Below are 15,674 nucleotides of genomic sequence, written 5' to 3'. Positions count from 1 at the left end.
TCTAAGATATTTAGTTATAGCAGCTCCTGAATGGACTAAGACAGCCCACAGAGTTGAGCAGTGACCCCAAGGGAAGGAAAGAACTGCAAGTTGCCTGAAATTAATGTTGCTCGGATCATTTATTCCCTATTCCTGGTGTTTCTTTGTGGAGAGTGCTCCATTAAAGTAACCCTTTTGGCCTGTCTCTGCTTCTTCCCTAGGCAGTGATTTACCTAACTGGTGAGTTTAGGATTAAAAAAAGGAATACATCCTAAAACGTGTCTTAAATATATATTCCCTTTTCTTTGTTTCATGCAAACATGGCCTATTTATTTTTCAAGTCTTTCTCATTTCTTACCCGGATGATTTCAACATAGGTGATATAGCTTCTTCCTTCTCCACCACACCTGTCCCCATCAATCTACCCATCACATTTCTGTCAGAATTATCTTTCTATAACACAAAATTGCTTCTATTGCTCCCTTGCTAGTCTTCAGTAGTTCCCTAGCACCTTCTACTATCTGAGTCCCTGGCTTTCTCTCTAGCCTCATTTCTTATCCCCAACAGTTGATCAGATATGCTGTTCTCTGTCTAGGAAGCTTCTCTTGCCCAATTCCTGCATGAGATTTCTTCTCACACATCAAGACTCTGCTCTCATTTCACCTCTTCTTTGAAGAGCTCCTTGACACATGCTGCCTTCCCCATGCCCAGGGCTGGCACTCTATAGATGCCATGCCTGCATTTTTACACACCTGCCCAGCCCCCCTTCCCACTCAGGAGTGGTGGAGCAAGAACTTGCCCCTCAAGAGAGTTGCTGGCCTGTTTGTCCAGACACTCATTTGGTTACCATATTTACTAATTTACTTTTATCTACTGAGCTGGGTTACTGAGTCTTAGAGGCCTGAATTCTGGTTCTACCTTCTCTTTCTGCATGTGGTAATGAAAACTGGAACTCTGATCAAAGCCAACTGGTCTCTCTCACTGTGGCTGTTCCACTCAACATCAGTAGCTAGGTGGGTAAATCAGGTGGAGGTGGGAAGGAAATGGGAAAACAGAAAACTGGCCAGGATCTATTGTTGCTTTGGGATATTTTATTCTAAAACCCTGGAGGCTGAGAAGGTTAACTGGAAGGGTTCCAACTCAGAAATCCTACCCCGGTCCCCTATTGCTGCTTACCTTTTAATAAAGTATCGATCACACTATATATGTAATTAATTTGGATAGGAAAGTAGGGCATGTGTCATCTCTCCTGGTAGACTGTGAGTCCTTTATTATTAACTCAGAGTCCATATATTTTTTTTCATTCCTCGTGCAAGACATGACACAGTAAAATCTAATAAAAGTTTACAAAATAAATTTAAAATGTAACATTGTGTTTTTTTAAAAAAAAAAAAAACTATTTTAGTTGTTTCCTGCTTCTGGCAGGGGAATTATAAAGAAAATGAGGTGGGGGTTTAAGTAAGCATGTCTATATTAACTAGTTCCACTAATGTGGGAACAATATAATGAATTTTGCTGAAGAAGGAAGTGCATGCTACTTAAGTTGGGCCATAAAACTCACAGTATGATTGCAGTAAAAGGATTGTAAAGCACATACTCACACATTGTTGATTTGCCCAAGGTTCTGAAGAAATACCACAGAATGATTTTGGTTTAGAAGGGTAGATAAAGCCTGAAACCAAAATACAAGGTTAGTGCATTTCAGAGCAGCAGCAAACTGTTCTTATGGGTTAATTAATCATGTTACTGAAGAATTGATTTGGCACAAGGGAGCTATGTATTGCCACAGTACTCTGAAATTGCAGAAATTATCTCATCTATAACTAACCCCACTGGAATTGCTTGACTGTTCTGTTTCACAGTGGAGAAATTCATCTTTCATCAGCACATATGAGAAGAGAAAACAGGAAGACAAAACAAATTGAGTAGATAATAAAGTTACCTTATAGGAATAGGTAATATAGACATGTAAGGTCAGAAATTTCTATGGAATGGAATATGAAAAGATGTTTATGAGCAGATCCTATTTCTTTAGGCAGTTTTATCATTCAGAGAAGTAATCTATGCATTTAATCTAATGCCAGCTTTTATTTTTCTTTGGTGATTACCACACAAAAATAAGAAGTTGACACCAAATTAAATGCATGGATTACTTCTCTGAATAATGAAAGTACTCAATATAAGGAAAATCTGAAGGAAAATAGAATGCATACACACACACACACACACACACACACACAGATATTGGAGGAATAAGAAATATTTAATAAAATATACACAATTTCAAGAATATGACCAAGCACTGGTGGTTCCTCACTTACCAATAGAGCTCCCACTACAAATGGAAGGTGAGAAGTCTATGAAGTTACCTTAGTTTTTCCAATTAAGACTGTTCATTGATTGTATTTCTTCTGTGTCTATAAGTACCGTATTCCCAATTAGTATTTCATCAGTTATAAGACTTATCATTATTTTGTGTATAAATAGAAATGAAAAAAAGATTTAAAATATGACGTAGTACTTAGAATTTTTATCTTATAGCCCTTTAAGTAAATACAAGGGAACTGTTTCAGCATAGATTTTTAAAAATCATGTATGTAAAAGAAAATGAAATATAAATAAATTATGATATTTACAAAGCTCTGCACATTCAGAATTGAACTCTTTCTGCATCTCTTTTTTGAATCACAGTTGTCATAAACCACATTTTTTCACAATAACACCCTCCCTGCCATCAAGATAAATAACATTTCTTAAAGGAACATTCTACTGCAGTCTCTGAGATTTTTTTTCCCTGTCTTAGACATCCATTCTACAACTCTGATGCTGGCACGTCTTTTATCTTGTCAGAAGGACTTAATAGAAAATTTTTAGATAACAATCAGGGTTCATACTCCTTTCTCAATTGTCCTTAAATGGTTTATTAGCCAAAAAGTAAAGGAATAACAGTCCAGTCATATCATGGAAAGAACAACCAAATTCATGCGTGCACAGGCAAAGACAACCATATCACTATGTCCGCTGGCCGACAGCAACTGCAAGACATCATTTATTGTAAGACACTTCCTGTAATGTGTTTAATTCCTCTGACATAAGGATTTTGTGAATTAGGAAATGACCCAAGGGTGAAAAGTAGTAGGGGAATAGAGAAATAGAACCGACCCAAAGGGAAGGGGGAAAAAACCCACAAAAATTGTGATGTTGTCAAGCAAAGCCTATTCTGGAGATGACTTTGGTTTACTCCCACAGGAGAGCCCTGGAGACAAAAAGGTTCTACAGTAGGTTCAAGTCAGAGGCCAGAGAACCAGGAGTATTTATACCTCTACACCGTGAGTTATTGAATGGGCGTGGGGGGTGGGTGTAAATTTCCAGGTGCTTCCAGCCTGTAATGTAGTCAAAGCATGTTCCTGTAGCCCGAGGACAGCCCTCCAACAAAGAGGTGCAGGTTCTGAATGTTGAGATTGAAAGCACAGGGAGCTATCATGCATGAGAGTGGTAGAGGGATCTGAAAGTGCTAGCAGTGCCTATTTTACACCCAAATGCTAAAGATGCTTAGATGTGAAAAATGTGTGTCTTAGAATCAATGAAATATGGTGTGGAGAATCAAGTCTCCTTGTTTCTGGTTTATCCCATAGCATACTTAAAGTTCAGCTAAAGATGAAATGCCTTAACAAGTGAAATGGGCTTTCTGAAAAATTATTTCAATCAAAATTATGTTAAAAGCTATTTCTAAAGACACTGACATGAAATACTTAGAAGAGATCAAGTGGTTTGTCCCTGGACATGCAAGCAATTGAATGTCTAAACAATCCAGGACAGATAATTTTGTGTTATTTACTCTGTGAAGTGAACCTTTATGGCTGTGGACAATGCAAACTCCCTCAGTAATCTATTCCAGTACCTTGTTTCCTGCCAATTTCAAACAAACCTTCCCACCTACGATATAAGGCTTCCTTAGAATTACCGATTAATTATTGAAGATATAATAAAACCAAAGTATTTTTTAAAACACAGTAATTACGTTAGTGCAGGTACATGACATAGATATCCTCAGGTATTCTTAGGGCATCTATGAATCACCACAAACTTTCTGGAAAGCAGTCTTGGAATATCTATCGAGAGCCCTAAAAATTTATGCTTCTGTGAATTTACGCTCACAAATGACCCCAAGTTTAGACCAAAATAAAAAAATGCTTAAAAGGCTTGTTAAAGCATGATTTAAAATACAGATGATTGCCTAAATTCCTGAAAACAGGGGAATGTCTAAATAAAATATGATATCTAACATGATAGAAAGTGTTTAATAATGTTTAATGATACCAGGAAAGTATCACAGTATAACATCAAGTGGTAATAAAAGGAAACAGATCCATATACAATATAAAACCAACAGTATTGTATATATAAACACCATAGAAGATCTGAAAAAAATATTAGATGACATTATTTGTGATATCTATTTTATTCATTATATTTTTCTGCATACTACTCTATAGTGAGCACGCCCTTTATAAGAAAAAAGGGCTAGTGATGTATTATGTATGAAAAAAGTGTATCTGATTGGATTATATATTTTTATTTTCACTTATATTTTCTAGGATTTTTTTGCTTTAGAATTCTATATATAATCCTGTGAATATTTGTAGTGTTGTAGGAACTGGAAAGATCAGAGATTACGTTATGGCCATGAATGAGGCCTGATCTGCATTGTCAATAACTAAATTGATTATTGTGGAAACAACAAAAATCATTTTTTGAAATGAAAATCTGTATTGAAATAACTGTTTTACCATTGTGTGGTTGGATTCACTGCATTTGGTGCTTATTCAGGCTTTGTTTTTCCTGCTAGAAATGCTAGAGTTGTCACAGATGTGATATTTATGTTTTCATTCTCTGGGGAGGGCCAAGTTTCATGACAGAGAAAGAACTGGGGCCAATGCTGTGATTATGGATGTCAACTTAAATATCTCAGAGCAGTATCATTGGCTGGGCAGTCCTGCAGGGCATCTGAGTTTACCGTCTTTATTTTGCTATTGTCAAAGATCCTGGACCTATTATTTTCTACCTTGAAAGCTTTTGTGTGTAAAACCAGCAATGGATTTTAGCAGAGCTGATGCATCATTAGGATTTTCACATTAACTCTTTGGACTTAGAGCCATGTCTAAAGTATCCTTCCTTTGGATATAGTGCCTGGTGCAGAACTGTACCACAAAACATCCGGTGTGCCTCTGAATAGTCTTTGCAAGAAGCACAAAATCCTAGAGTTGAGGTGAATTTGTAAGTTCCTCTAGTCCAACCACCTTTCAAATGAAAGAATCCTTCCAAGGCACCCCTGGCCAATAGCTCATCAATATTTTGCTTAGATATTCTTATTGAGGGGGAACTTACTAACTCCTTTAAATAATTCTTATTTTGCCGAAGACTGAGTTTTTAAAACCTCTAACGTCAGCCAAAATTATTGATTTATCTATAAGGAATAATCTGTGAATTAACCTTCTGTAGCTTTTCCTTGCTGACCAGGGAATACCTCCCCATTGAAGCCTAGGGCAGATTCCAGTCCATTTTGACCATACCCCATCATGGTATTTTAGAGTACACCTGAATAAGATACATGGTGCCATGTATATGGAAATTGACTGCTCTCATGTTATGGGTTGAACTGTGTCCCCCAAAAATTTGTATGTTGAAGTCCTAAAATGGGCACTGTTGCCACAAGCCAGAGAACTACCTAGGAGATGCTAGGAGAGAGGCCTAGAATAGAAGCCCCCTCCCCTGCCCCCAGGGCCTTCAGAGGGAGCAGTGCCCAGCTGACACATTGACCTTGGACTTCTAGCCTCCAAACTGTGAGACAATAAATTTCTGTTGCTTAAGCCTGCACCTACACAAGGACTGAACTGAGTCCTAGTTACCTGCTGTGAAGAACTGTAGAGGTTATCTACACCAGCTCCTCCTTTTACTGGAAAAGGAAAAGACTTAGGTAAGTCTCCAAAACCCCTGCTGGAGCACCTTCTACTTCTAGAAAGATGTTGAGGGGCTTCCAGGGCACAAAGGAAAGAGAAGTAACTATGTCTCCTTCCCCAACCATGTATGTGATACATTCATTCTCTGGGACTGGAAATTCCCAGACAGCTGTGTCAGCAATGAGATTTGTTTCATTGTTTTGCCTTGTTTTGTCATTGAGTTGTTATAGTTTAAGTTTATTATTTTTTAATACAGAAAAAAAGTGACTTTTGGGGGAGTGCAGAGTTCTATGAATTTGTAACACATGTCTAGTTATTTTACCACCACTATAATCAAGATACAGAACAGTTTTATCATTTCAAGTGCTCTCCTGCTGTGCTTTTATAACACACCCTTCCCCACCCCAACTCCTGGCAATTACTGCTCTATTCTCCGTAACTGTAGTTTTGCCTTTTCGAAAATATCATATAAATAATCATGTATTACGTAACCTGAGACGGGCTTCTTTCACCCAGCATAATGCCTTTGACATTCATCCAGATTGTTGTGTGTATCAGTAGTTTGTTTTTATTACTGGGTTTTATTTCATTGCATGGATATACCACAATTTGTTTAGCCATTCACCCACTGAAAGTCATTTGGGTTGTTTCTAGGCTTTGGTGACTATGAAAAAAGCTGCTATCAACATCCACATATTGGTTTTTCTGTGAACATAACTGTTCATTTCTCTAGATGAAATACCCACAAGTAGGATTTCCAGATTTTGTGATATATTTGTTTTCTATTGCTGCCCTTAAAAATTACACAAACTTAGTGACTTAAGCGTTACAAATTTATTATCTTACAGTTTTGTAGGTCAGAAAGGTCTTACTGGCCTAAATTCAAATTATCAGCAGGATTGTATTTCTTTCTGGAGGCCCTCAGAGAGAATCCATTTAGGTTCAGTTCCTTGAGGTCATGGAACTTGCCTTTGACCCCCTTTCTCCACCTGCACAGCCAGCAATGGACAGTCAAGTCCAGTCCCTTCACATACATCTCTTTCTAACCCTTCTCTCATCCTCTCTGACCTTTCTTCCATTATCATATCTCTCTCTCTGACCCAACCATGAAAGGTTATCTGCTTCTAAGGATTCTTGCTTAGATTGGGTCCACCCTGATAAAATTCAGGATAATTTCACGAGTTCAAAGTTCATACTCTTAATCACATCTGCAAAATCCCCTTTGCTTTTAAAGGTAACATCTTCATGTGATCTGGAAATTAGGGTATGAGCATTTGTAGGGGAGAGTGTTATTCTGCCTGCTTATCTTTTCAAGAAACTTCCAAGCTGTTTTCTAGAATGGCTGTGCATTTAATATTCCCATCAGCTGTGTATGAGAGTTCTAGTTGCTCCATGCCCTTGTCAGCACTTGGTACTGTCAGTATTTTTTATTTTAACCATTCTCATGGGTATGTAGTGGTATTTCATCATGGTTTAAATTTGCATTCTTCTCATGGCTAAAGATGTTGAACAACATTTCATCTGTTTATTTTTCATCTATTTATCCTCTTTGGTGAAATTTCTGTTCAGATATTTTGCCCATTTTTTAAACTGGGTTGTCTTCTTGCTGCTGGGTTTTAAGAGTTCTTTATACTGGATACAAGTCCTTTGTCAGATATGTGATTTTCAAATATTTTCTTGTCTAAATCCAACTTTTCCATATTTCACCTATATACCAGTTGCACACATACAATTTTCCTGCACCTCAGGTTCTGTTTAGGTTGGCCTAGACCACAGAGTGATCTGATTTGGGTTTCTAAGCCAGGGTTTTCAGATCTGAGAATGTCTCTGCCTTCTCCAAGTTATAGTAAATCCCAGATATCTACCTATCACAAATCTCTCCACTCCTATATTCCTCTTAGAGAATGCAACTTTTAATCTATTAAAACATTTCATTTATAAGATCAAAGAATTTTAAAGGGAAACACTGATCCTTAAAAACATGGCATCTGCAACTCCTTTCACACTAATGTCCCTACATTCCAACAAACATTTTTTGAGTGCGGATGTGGCCTTCATAAGAGAACCATTGGCCGGGCGCGGTGGCTCAAGCCTGTAATCCCAGCACTTTGGGAGGCCGAGACGGGCGGACCACGAGGTCAGGAGATCGAGACCATCCTGGCTAACACGGTGAAACCCCGTCTCTACTAAAAAATACAAAAAACTAGCCGGGCGAGGTGGCGGGCGCCTGTAGTCCCAGCTACTCGGGAGGCTGAGGCAGGAGAATGGTCTAAACCCGGGAGGCGGAGCTTGCAGTGAGCTGAGATCCGGCCACTGCACCCCAGCCTGGGCGACAGAGCAAGACTCTGTCTCAAAAAAAAAAAAAAAAAAAGAGAACCATTAGGGGAGTCAAATGACAAGAAGTCAGAATGAACTGGGAGGAAATTTGAGAACACTGCAGAGTAGTTCCTAAGCATGGGGAGAGACCTCTATACCACTGAATTATATAGATGTATAGATACCAAATCTGCTTGGAACAGTGTGATTTTTGAAATCTAAAGACACCTGCTGATGCTCATAGCAGAAATGCTGAAAATTAAGCAGACAGTAGAAATTTTATTGCAAGCCTTCTGGAAATTTTTGTCTATGTCTGTATAATAAGGCAGCAATCTGGAGCTGTCTTGAGAATTAACTTCAAGAATCTAAAGTTGAGAGAAACCAGCCCAGGCTATTTGAAAATCATTCCCTTACTGCACCAAGCAGAGGAGTTTATCAGTCAGAAACCCTGCGGGAAATAGGATCCGTCACAGATGGTCCAAATGAAGGCGCTGCTCATAGATACGTGGTGAGGGGTCAAACAACAAGCAAGTGATGGTGAAGCACCCAAAAACTAGCAGTAGGCTGGAAGCCATCTCTCTGCTTTTAGAGTTGGGGGACAAAGGAGAACATAATGTCACTGGAAACCACTGAGAATGAGACCGTGGAGGATCAGGCACCCTGCCAGAGCTGTAGTTGCAGAGGGATGCAGCTAGTATTGGAACATAGTGTCAAAGCAAGAAGGACAGAAAGGGATGGAGCCATCCCAATCTCCCATCCTCCCTTCTCCTTTGAGAGCTTCCCATTGCTAGAAGGAAGCCAACCCAAAAGCATTCAGCGGGGTAACCCAGGGGAGGCAATCTATAGGGCTCTACTTCTTCCTGAGGCACAGACAAGATCACAGATGGAACTGAGGGGCAGGTGAGGAATAACTGGCACAAGAGTAATCCAGTGATTCTTGACGCATATGCAGGAGGAGGTCTGCTATCTGAGAAAGATGAGTATGGGTGAGTAAACAAACCATTCATTCTTTGATGGGTAATTATCGCCCACCTTCTAGGGGCACAGATGCTGCCCATGGATGAGATACACGCAGTTCTTACTCTCACAGAGCTTACAGCCAGTCAAGAGAAGCAGAGAAGTAGGCAAACTCAGCACGGGGAGGAAGTAGGTGTGACAGACGCACATAGTGGAAGAATGTAACGCAGGAAAGAGCGGTCTGCAAGGGCTTTTTGGAGGAAGTAATGCCTCAACAGAAATGTAAATGATTAGTAGATATTGATGAGGCATGTGGAGAAGAGGAAAGGTGAGAGAGCCTCCTGAGTAATGGCAGGGCAATGAGACAGAGTGATGCTGTGGAGTGTTACACAGAGTTACACAGAGTGTAACTGTGTAACCAGAGCACATCTTCAGGTGGGCAACCAGGTGGGGACAATAGGAATAGCCTGAAATAAGTCTGGAGAAGTAAGCAGGGCTCAGATGCCAAAAGGCCTCATAAGCTATGTTAAGAAATCTGGACATTCCCCTAGAGTAAGGGTGAGGCACAAAAGATCTTAAGTAGGGTGTGACCGTTAGTTTTATGTGTCAGTTTTACTGTGTTGAGGGATACCCAGATAGCTGGTAAAACATTTATTTCTAGGTGTGTCTGTGAGGGTGTTTCTGAAAAAGATTAGCATTTGAATCAGTAGACCGAATGAAGATCTGCAATGCAGGTAAGTATCATCCAATCCACTGAGGGCTTGAACAGACCAAAGGCAGAGGAAAGGAGAATCCTCTCTCCCTCTTCTTGAGATGGGACATCATTCTTCTGCCCTCAGACATCATAGGCCCTGGTTTTGGGGCCTTGAGACTCAGATTGGGCCTTCCACCAGCCCCACCCTCACCCTATCCCCACCTCCACCCTTAGTTCTCAGGCCTTAGAATAGAGTGTCATCATTGGTCCCCACTAGTTCTCAGGACATCAGACTGGAACCAAATTACACCCCTGCTTTCCTGGTTCTCCAGCTTACAGAGGCATATCCTGGAACTTCTCAGCCTCCGTCATCACACAAACCAATTCCCATAATAAATCCCCTCTTATCTCTGTACCTATAGCGATACATATGAAAATACTGGTTCTGTTTCTCTGGAGAACCCTGACTGAAACACAGGGCAATGTCATAAGAAGATTTGTTTTTAAAAACTCCCAGGTGTAGAGGACAGCTGAGCAAGGAACAAGAGTGGAGGAAATTTTCAGACTGGCCCCTTCTCTGGCTGTGACACCCTGGCCAGGTGTCTCAACCTCCCTAAGTCTAGCGCCCTCACCTGTTCAACAGCAATAATCAGACCTGTCTTGCCTGCCTCACTGGATTATTGCAAGCAGTGAAGGGACATGAACAGGCTCTGGCAACCAGAAAGCCCAGTCGTAATTCCAAATAATGTGATGAAAAGAAAATGTGGCTGATATTGTTAATTTCCCAAGGAAATCTATGTAGTCCTCTGACTCATTTTGCAAAGACTGGAGAGGAAATGGAGAAGGAAGCACACCAGAGCCAGCACTTTGAAAGGAGGTTGTTCATTCCATCACTTTCGAAATAGAGATTCTGTCCTCCTGGCTGTGTGGCACAGGATTGCTGTCCAGTAAATAGCAATTGATGAATGACTGAGTGGAGCTTTGTTTTGTTTTCATTTCTCAAACTCTCTTATGACCGCAGAGGGGAAAACTAAATCAAAGCCATATGCCTGTAAAAATCCCTCTGACATCTTTTATTGTAATGGAAAATGACAATGGTTATCAGAGCAGAAGGAACATGCCTGAGTGAAAGTAAATACCAAACACCTTTTGGGAAACAAAGCACCTCCTGGTGACCTTTGCAGCTGTTCCACTCCCTAAATTATGGCAACGTGGAGTTGTCTAATGACAGTCTAACCAGAATTTCCTCTTGTTTTCAAATGTGTGCCTCCTCTCTCTCTGGGTTGTGCAGAATTTTAAATGTCACAGTAATCACATTTTTCCCGAGGATAACGTGAAATATCATTGGAGCTTAATGGAGATGAACAAATGATCAAATTCAGATGTTAGTGATATATCATGTTAGAGGAATGAGATCTATTCCACAAGCTGCAAAGCCTCTAAATTTTGTTAACACAAATAAGAAATAAAGTAGCAAAAGCTACTATTTCTGAGTCCCTACCATGCACCCCACCCCGTTCCAAGTACTTTACACCTATCATCTCATTTAATCCTGACAGTTCTTCAGCATGGGCATTACTGTCCCCATTTAACACATAAATTCAGATAAATTCGTTGAACTGCTCAAAACCACATGGCAAGTAGTTATGTGAATGTCCCCCATCCAAGCTATATGGCCTTAATAAAGTTACTTACCTGCTGTAGGCCTCATCTGCAGAATGCAAATATCGAAGACATCTCACTCATAAGATTGTGAAAGATTACATTAAATAAGTTATGTGTAGCACTTAAGTGCAGTGCCTGCTATACTGCAATCACTTATTGTATTAGAATTCTCCAGAGAACCAATAGGAGATACATAGATATTTGTTTTATACATATAGGGAGATTTATTGTAAGGAATTGGTTCACGTGATTATAGAGGCTGTGAGTTGCCATGTTCTGCTATCTGCAAGCTCCAGTAGACTCCAAAGAACTAGTGGTATAGTTCCAGTATGAGCCTGAAGACCTATGAACCAGGACAGCTTAGGAGATCCAGTTCAAGTGCAGGAGAAGACCAATGTTCCAGCTCAAAAACAGAGAGAAGGAAACCTTTCTTAGCCTTTTATTCTATCCAGGCCTTCAATGGAGGATAAGGCTTAACCTATACTGGGGAGGAAAATCTGTTTTACTCATTCTATCCAATCAAATGTTAATCTCACCCAGAAATACCCTCACAGACACACCCAGAAATGTTTAGTAGGATATCTGGGCACTCTGTGCCCCAGTCAAGTTGACATATAAAATCACACTAAATGGTGCTTTATTAACATTATTATTGTGATTGTTATTAATGTAGATCTGGTATTTTACATCCGTCTAGCCCTTTCCACACTGCCCAAAACCAAAACCAAACATCAGTATAATCATAATGAAATCAAAGCTACATATAATTTTTTTCTTCCCTCAGGAAAATTTTCAACATCTTGCACATTTAATTCATGGCAAGAGTTACTACCACTGGGACTATTTTCTCTAATACTCTTGGGGAAAAGTGGAAATGCATGATAGCATTTCGGAAATAAAAGAATGTCTCATATTGATTCCTAGAGCACTGAAAAAAAAAAAAAAAAAAGAAGGGGGCCTAATTAACAGCTTCTTGTCAACGCTTCAGACTAGACCTATGAGTATAGGTAACCAAGCAAAGAAGAGCTTAGACCATAAACTGAAGGAAAGCACATCCTTGGGCTGCAGGCATGTCATTAGACTCCCCTATATAAAACTAAACAAAAATGAGTTCAAATCTGAAGGCAAAAAGCTATATACAGTTGGTCCTTGAACAATACGAATTTGAACTGCATGGGTTCACATATACATGGATTTTCTCACACTTCTGCTACCCATGAGATAGCAAGACCGACCCCTCCTCTTCCTCCTCCTCCTCCTCTCTGTATTCAAGATGAAGATAATGAAGATGAAGATCTTTATTATGATCCAGTTCCACTTAATGAGTAGTAAATGTATTTTCTCTTATGATTTTCTTAATGTTGTCTTTTCTCTAGCTTATTTTGTAGTAAGAATACAGTATATACTATATGTCACATACAAAATATATGTTAATCAACTTTATGTTATCAGTAAGGCATCCAGTCAACAGTAGGCTGTTAGTAATTAAGCTTCAGGAGAGTCAAAAGTTATATGTAGATATCTGACTGCAGCGGGAGTAGGGGCAGATTGGCACCCCTAACCCTAGCATCATTCAAGAGTCAACTGTATATATCTATACCACACAATATTCCACGGCATTTTCCTTGACTCAGACTGATATCTCATTTACTAAGGTGCCCACTTTCTACCCACAACCTCTCTGTCCGGTGGTGGAGTGAGAAAGAGCTGAGCTTAAAATGAAGCCCTGTCACATACTAGCTATGTTACCTTGAGCTAAATACTCATCTCTGATGAGTTGCCTGTGCCTCCTCCTTTGGGCAAAAAACCAACTCAACAGAGTCATTATGAAGGTTAAGGAGGTGCCTGGCTCTATGTCTGGCACATGATAAGACCTTCATAAATGTGAGCTTTCTTCCATTCTCTTTCTCCCACCTCCATAAGGAAAAATTAGTAATATTTTCTTAAATAGCTACTGTTTGGGGATGACTGAAAGATGGCATTTGTTCTTCTTTGCATAAGGAGAAAGCTAGAACTAAAAGAACTATAGGAACTTTTAAGTCCACTGGTCATCAAACCATACTCTATGAAGCCTTCTGAGGGAGTTTGAGGTTGGATGAGATTTCTGTCCCTGTTCACCACTCTACTTCAACCTGAGTTCTTTTTACTTGCTGTATGTATGTATTTAAGACCTTGCTTGAACAAAGGAATCCCCAGAAAATAATTGCAAACCACCAGTCTAAAAGAATTACAATTTAGAGATGAGGAAATGGAGACTTTACAGGTAAGGCGACCAACTCTCCAACCATTTGAGACAGAATCAGAATCAAAAGGCTGGTTTCAGAACTCTGAGACCACCATGCTTTCTGTCATTTTAAGCTGTAACATCTCACTATTACCAGTGTGGGAACAGTAATGTGGTATGACAGAGAGCCTCCCACATCACAGAGAAACTTAGGTTTGGCTCAGGTTTACACTGAGGGGAGTTTCCCATGAAGAGACTTGAGACAAGAGAAAAGACCATTTTAGGTGTATCTCAGAGGTCATGGTGGATAGCACCTGCTCCATATGGCCTATAGAAGTCAAAATCCCTTTTAGGTTTCTATTCCAAGCCTTCATCCTACATCATGTCAACTGACACAAAACAATCCATTTTTTACTTTCTGCTAGAAAAGCTGAGTATACTTCAATTCACTAACATTTAGGGGAATGGAGGAGGAGACAGATGCAGGTTCACTTTACTAAACTCATAACCTTACTCTATCACACTAGCAACCTATGTTTCTTAACCTTTCACCTTTGTTTCTTCTCAGCTCCTTCATCGATGATTGTCATATAAGACTCGAAATTCTTCTGCTATTTTGCAGAATTATCTAGTTTTTCTACCCTTCTTGAATATTCAGAACTACCAAGGTGCTTAGCAGGTTTGAAAAAGTCTTCACGCTGTCAATTATCAACCTTCTTAGAATGTAGTTGTGATTATAGGTACAAATTTTTTAAATAAATCTTAAATTGTATTCTGTTATAGGAAAAACAGAGTCGCCTATGATATAATGAGAGGATAAAGCAGTAGTCCTGAATTTTTCCTACTCAAATTTCACCTTCCCTTTGGAGCGCTGTCAGAATTCTTTTGCTGCAATCTCATTCAGGCCCTGGAACATGTTATTTTCACCTTAAAATTCACAACCCAAGCCTGGACTGCATCCCTGTCCTCGGTTCCCATAAGAAACAGAGAGAAAGGGAAATTCAATTTTTAAGATAATTAAATAGCATCTGAAATGGTGGACTAAGTAGTTGAAAACAACACTCCCACTGAAGACAATTAGAAAGTCTAGACTTAAAAAAAAAAAAATCTGCCTAAAGTCATTGGAAAGCTGAAAAGGCGATGGGAAATTGTAAGACTGAAATCTGAAAGAAGGTGGAAACCAATAGAGGTAAGTTAAACATTTGGGCCTATTTACCCTTAGGGTATCTGCTGATTCTAGAAGGGGTGAATAAGAGTATGAGTTACTGAACAGAAATTTTAACAGATTCATTAGTCTTAAAGAGACAAAAGTAGGAGTCCAGAGCCTACCAAAGGGGTACTGATAAATCTTTGGAACTTTAAAGGCTCAACATCCTATGAGTAAGGGTAAAGTGGAAGAAGATTAACCCTTGCAGAAACTGAAGACAAAGTTAAAATCATTTCAGTCCCAGAAACTGGATCAATATAACTCAAAGTTTCTAGTGCCCCTACTTATCTTCCATAAGCAAACACAAATTCTCTTTTTCTTTTTTCTTAATTTTCATAGTACCACATCCAGCACGTGGTCAAAAGAAACCAAGCACATGAGACGGCAAGGCAAGAATCAAGAGAAAACAGCAAAAAGAGAGTTCTAGATATTGGAATTATTAGTCACAAACTTTAGCAATTCTTATAAAGGAGATAAAAGATGAGATTCAAGATTTTGGCAGATAATTGGAAACCACAGGAAAGGGGATATTTTGGAGCTAAAAGATACAACCAAAATTAAGAACTCCATGAATGTGTTTAACAGCAGTTAGGCACAACTTAAAATAGGGAAATGGAAGAAAACATCCAGAATTATGCAAGAAGGAACAAAAGAATAAAAATACAGAAGAGA

At 39.3% G+C, this 15,674-nt stretch overlaps 1 long non-coding RNA gene across 5 annotated transcripts in view; it reads right to left on the bottom strand.

Annotated features, from left to right (window-relative positions):
- LOC105476764 (uncharacterized) overlaps positions 1-15,674 on the bottom strand; it is a 111,627-nt gene that overhangs the window by 38,822 nt on the left and 57,131 nt on the right. For all 5 annotated transcript variants that reach the window (XR_011615740.1, XR_011615739.1, XR_011615742.1 and 2 more), the window contains exon 3: positions 1,581-1,651. This is a non-coding gene — a long non-coding RNA (uncharacterized lncRNA). The remainder of the gene's footprint in view (positions 1-1,580; positions 1,652-15,674) is intronic.

The sequence above is a fragment of the Macaca nemestrina genome, chromosome 17 (genome assembly GCF_043159975.1).
Source record: "Macaca nemestrina isolate mMacNem1 chromosome 17, mMacNem.hap1, whole genome shotgun sequence".
Taxonomy (NCBI): Eukaryota; Metazoa; Chordata; class Mammalia; order Primates; family Cercopithecidae; genus Macaca; species Macaca nemestrina.
Note: the sequence above shows the minus strand (reverse complement) of the source record. Positions and strands in the feature narration are given on the sequence as shown.